Raw genomic sequence first — 5,552 nt, 5'->3', positions numbered from 1 at the left:
CCTGGCATGTCTCTCCACTTGGAGTCTTTCAGATGCCATCCGGGAGATGGAGACCCAGTCAGAGGGAGGGCCCGCTGTCCAGAGGGCTGTTTATAGTTCTGGCGCTCGGCAGCTTGATTCGAGTTATTCAGGCTTAAGTTATTGACTAAATGCGTGTTCGTCTCCAGGTTAGAATTATCCCGGCCCTCCAAGGGCATCTGGAACTGGGCAGCTGCTGCTGAGCCTGTCTGCTAACAGAGACCATGGAATGAAAGCAATGGCTTGTGAGGCCAAGGTTCAGTGGGATCTGTGCTCGTGAAAAGCTGACTTCATTGTTTTCACCGCCAAGGTCAAGGTTGGTGGTTGATTTATCCACAACTAGAATTCAGGGCTGTCTCCCTCTCCTGCTGCAGGACAAGAGAAATGAAGTCTTTCAATTCGAGATATCGCTGTGGAGCAACCCCTCTGTTAGCAAGTGGGGTGTGGGACTTGCAGAGGAGGGGGCAGGCAAGGAGGCTGGAGAGAATAATAGTTGCACTGTTGAGGCCCTGCTGAGCTGGTGTGATGGGGTGTGAGCTCCTTGGACACCCCAGCCCCACCCCAACCCCTCCCCAGGGCATGCTGTTAGGGCTCCCTGGCCTGGAGCTGACCGGAGACCTTTAAAGCAGAGGTCTGTAGTGGAGGGGGAGCTCATGAGAGGTGAGGTGCCCCCACAGGGAACCTCCAAATGAATTCCAGCTTCACTGCTTCAGTTTACCAACAGGTAAGTTCCTCAATCTCCCCAAACTTTATTATTGTATCCATAAATTAAAAAATAAATAAATAAATAAATAAATAAAAAGGAAGTAATATCAAACTCAGGATTGTTGTGGGGATTAAATTAGATCCCACAAGGATATGCCCAGCATGGTACCCCAAAGGCAGAAACAGCTCAGGAAATGTTGGTTGACGTGAAGCTATTGTACCACATAGAGAAATAACCCTCGCTGTTTTCTATGTAAAATTTTTTTAATATAAGAAAACGATCTGTTCCAGCTATAAAGGTATAATAGAGTCTGCTACAGTCCTAGCTGTGGTTTTATGACATCCTAGCGCTTAAGAATCTGCCAAGGGCCAATTTTGCAAGGAAAATCATGGAAAAAGTAACTTAGGCTATAAAGTTTCCAATTGGCAGTTAACTTTCCAGGAACACCTGTGGTCCTTCAAGGGCGGGGTATATGTATCCCAGGTGAGATGAAATGCCTTGTCAGCCCCTTCCCACCCATGCACTCATCCTTTCATCAACAGCAGTGGGTGTCTTCTTGGCAAAATAGCTGCTTGTCTACGCTTGTGATTTCTCGGAAATCATCCCCTCAAAACTTCTTTCTCTGAGTGTCAGCTGCAAGGCGCTTTCTCATCAGAGATACATTCCTGTTTTCAAGGCAGCAATTTCCCCTTTTTCAGTATGCATTGTCATTCTGCACAGAGAGCACCCTCCCTGCCCAAGCGCCACACTTGAGGATATGAGGAAGATGCAGAGACGCACAGAAAGTGTCGCCCATCGACAGCTCCCGAATAACTGATCAGGAGAGGGAGGTGGAGCCTCCCCACGTGGGGCCCATTTTCTGCTCTGGCAGGGCTCTTGATTAAAGCGAGGATAAGGCCTTGCTTCACCCTGTGTGTGTGTGTGTGTGTGTGTGTGTGTGTGTGTGCACACACATGCTCTGCAGTGGATAGAGATGTCCATAGGGATTTTGCTGCAGGGCCTGGAAATGGGATAAGAAATGGGTAATTAGGTGTCACTCCCGAGGGGGGTTCCCTCCACCTCTTCCTGTCACTTCAGGTGACAAATCCACCCCCTCTTGAGGTCATTTGCTCCCTAAGAATCAGACCCCCAACCTCCAAGTCGATTGGGGGGGGTTCCAAATTCAGCATCTCCAATATGATTTGAGCGGTGCTGCATGGTGACTTCTCCTGAGACCAGTAGTGTTTCAGGTTAAGGCGGCCCTTGGAGGAGCAGATTTCAGGATTGTTGAGAACGGAGCATTCAGGTCTGGGACTTGACCAGGGCGGCCCTCCTGAGTGAGTGGTCAAGGGTTGCACACAGGAGGCTCCTGAAAGTGCTCGCTGACCGACCTGGCTCTTGGTTTGCACACATTATTAGCTCATTGAGCTTATTCTGTTCTATTCCCTGAGCGATTTGAGGCTTCTGTATCTGTTCACCCTCTGCTCCACCACCATCCTGTGGGGCCGGGCCCACCTCACTCATCCTCAGACCCCCATGTGCCTCCTCATCACTGCAGGGGAGAGCGAGTCTGGGGGCAACAGCAGAGACCATGAATTTGTCTCCTTCCAGACTCCGGTCAGCTTATCTGCAAGGGCCAGGAGCACGCTGAGCAGGAATGAGGCAGATGATGGGGCTTGGGAGAGAAGACAGAAGACAGTTCATTGGCACAAAAACAAAGCCTGGCTTCGTTAAGTCAGCTCAACTTGGAAAAGCGTGTGGAAACATGGGCAGGGGTGGCGGGGGGCACTCAGGGGACCCGAAGAAGATGCCCAGTGAGAGTAGAGACCGGATGGGAGCCAGGGGAGGGCCACTTCACAAACAGCAACAATTTGAAAAGTATGTTAATTACTAAAAACAATATAGTCCTGGCCTCTCCCTGGTGGCCAGTGGGTTAAAGCGCAGCACTGAGAAGCTAAAGCCACTTCGGCATGAGTTCGGTCTCCACCCTGGAGGTGACCTTAAGGGTGCACAGACCTCTCCTGACCTGCCCACTGCTCCCCTCAGCAGTGGACTTCATCAGTCAGCCTGTTCTGCTCCCACTCTGTCTCTGGTGAAGCCTCTCACTGTCCCACACCTCTGGCCTGCACCCTAGGTCTATATGCACAAATAAATAAACAAAACAAACAAACAAACAAATAAATAAATCATATATATGTGTGTGTGTGTATATATATATATATATATATATATATATATATATATAGTCTTAAGAAAGTGATGGAAAAACATTAGGAATATAATTAAACTGAAGAGCATGTTGAGTCTGTGGCTATTCTACCAAGACCAGCACAAAATCTTAGGGGAATATCCTCATATTTGAAAACTGAGCTAAAGTTCCTCTTATCCTTCATGAAGTTTCACTATGTGTCTTCACGGTTGTGTGTTTTACCCTTTCACGCAAATGAAGAGAATGGTTGATCTCACAATGGAACTATCGATATATATTTGCTAGTCAAAGATGGAAGCGGTTCCTGGTCTGATGAGATCTTGAGTGAGCAGAATCCTAGTCTGACTCGCCAGTCAGGGTTCAGTGAAACACACGGGTTTGCTAGACATCAAGATATCTTCAGAGAACATGGAAAACCTTTGGTTGACCAGTTGGCTACATGGAATTGACAAAAACACGTACTGCATAATTGATTCTCTCTTGTAAATGGTGTGCTGTACGCCATTTATGTCAGCAAGTCTTTACTTACTGATAGGCGTATCTGTTAGCATACATTTTCTCTGGAGAATCAGGTCATTTGCACATCATTGGCAGGATCTAGCCCAATATAAGTGGATGAAAATCCCCCAAGCCCCCCCCCCCCACACACACAAAGCCATTAGCCACCATCAAGACCCAGAAACAGAACATTGGCAGCATGGGGAGTAAGGAGCTGTCACTTCATGGAAAAGTAAATTGAGCAAGAGACATCTTGCTCACAATGGGTTTGATTTATTTCCATCTGCTGGGTGGAATGAATGCATTTCCCCTTGCAGAGAACAAGCCTACAGTATGTTCTCCCAATCTCCTTGCTTCCCAGAGCTCCAGCGAGGGAACCAAATTATTTAACGTGTTCATGAATCAGCACCATCATACTTGTTTAGGCTGGACTGCAGGAAATCCGGAACAAGACATCTTGACCCCAGACAGCTTATGGGTTCCTTGCGTGCTTATCAAGAACAGCACATAATCTGAGTACTCTGGAAGGATTTCCACAAAACCACCCTATAAAGTGCCTTTTTGCCAACTGCCAAAGAATTCAGAGCTCATCTGATGTACCAGGCCATCCCAGGAAGAAAATAAAAGTGTCGGACTTTACTGTTCTCCAGAGTGACTTGAAGAGTGAGGGCGTGGGGGTCATCCTGGTGGGGGACGAGCACCTTCTGTGTGTCCTGATCTTAGTGCCCACTGGGAGCTGTGTGGCCGTGTTATACTTGCAGCAAGCTTGAGAAGAGGGTGTCACTGGCGTACTGTGAGTGAGGCGAGGAAACTGGGGCTCAGGAGTGACTAGTAGCCTCTTAACAAAAAGCAGATTGGAATTCATTCAAAAAACAGAAAAGAACCTACTGAAAAGTTGGAAATAGCATTATGAATTTTCTTTTTTTTTTTTAAAGATTATTTATGCATACAAGAGCTGAGGTCCAGGCCAGAGGTGTGAGGGGTGAGAGGATTCACCAGAGACAGAGTGGGGAGCAGAACAGGCAGATCTTCTGAAATACACTGCTGAGGGGAGCTGCAGGGAGACAGGAGAGGTCTGCTGCGTCCTCTGGGTCACTCCCTGGCTGGGGAGGGAACTCTGTAGTGGCTGTAGATAGCTTCACAGTGCTGCTTTAACCCCTTAGGCCACCAGGGAAGCCCCTAGCATTATGAATTTTCTAATGATTAATGATATCCAGAGTGGTAGAGGGTTGCTTTGAAAGGGATCCCTCCAGTAGCAGAACACATCACCCCTGTGATATCTCCCCTTTGAGGGCCTTGACTGCCGAGGCCTCATCTAGCTCCTTTCTAACCCAGCCTGTCTTGTGTCCAGTCTATCACGTTCCAGCACGCATCCAGCAAATGTGATCTGGAAAGGAACCGATCCCTTCCTACTGCCCAGTTTTGTGAATTAGAGTTGATATTAAAGGTTCAGTGGCCATTCTCAATTGTTTGTGGCCAAATTCTAAGGCATTTCATAAGGCCTCTGTGCCTTTGTATACACAGATCCCTTTCTCTCTGGAACATAGATCCCTAACCTGGAACAGATTCCCCATCAGCTTGGAGAATCCCTACTCATACTTCAAAACCTTGCTCAGACATCACCTCTTTGTGGTACCTTGTCTGATCACTCCCATCTAGGTAGAATCATCATTTGCTTTCTCCTCTATATCACTGTATACCATACCCACTTTTGTCACTGTATGCTTGACAAATGATTCGCTTCTCTGTCTGCCTATCACACTAAGCTACCTGTCACTGTTTCTTGGGGAGACATATTATATTTGCCATTTTTAATCCCAGTTCCTTGACTCATAGGCTTGCTATACAGCTTAATTTTTTTTAGCCAAACAGAACATTCTCAGGCCTTCCGTTCTCCCATGATCAAAGGGGGATGACTACAGTTATCCAAGCTACCTTAAAGAATTTTTCAAATGACTACTAGCTAAAAGTACTTTGATAAGCTGCATGACGGTCAAGTCCAGTAAACTCTGACTTGGCCAGAGCATCTGGTTACTCAGCTGGAGTGAATTGGCCTTATTTAGTTCAAGAAGTGTTTGAATCACTGTCAGTCTGAGCACGGGCGTGGTTAGGGGTCAGCTCAGGTCAGTGACTGACTGGACT

Source organism: Condylura cristata, unplaced genomic scaffold (assembly GCF_000260355.1).
Source record: "Condylura cristata isolate star-nosed mole 26May11 unplaced genomic scaffold, ConCri1.0 scaffold00008, whole genome shotgun sequence".
Classification (NCBI taxonomy): Eukaryota; Metazoa; Chordata; class Mammalia; order Eulipotyphla; family Talpidae; genus Condylura; species Condylura cristata.
The sequence above is the reverse complement of the archived record's forward strand: the minus strand, read 5'-3'. Positions refer to the sequence as shown.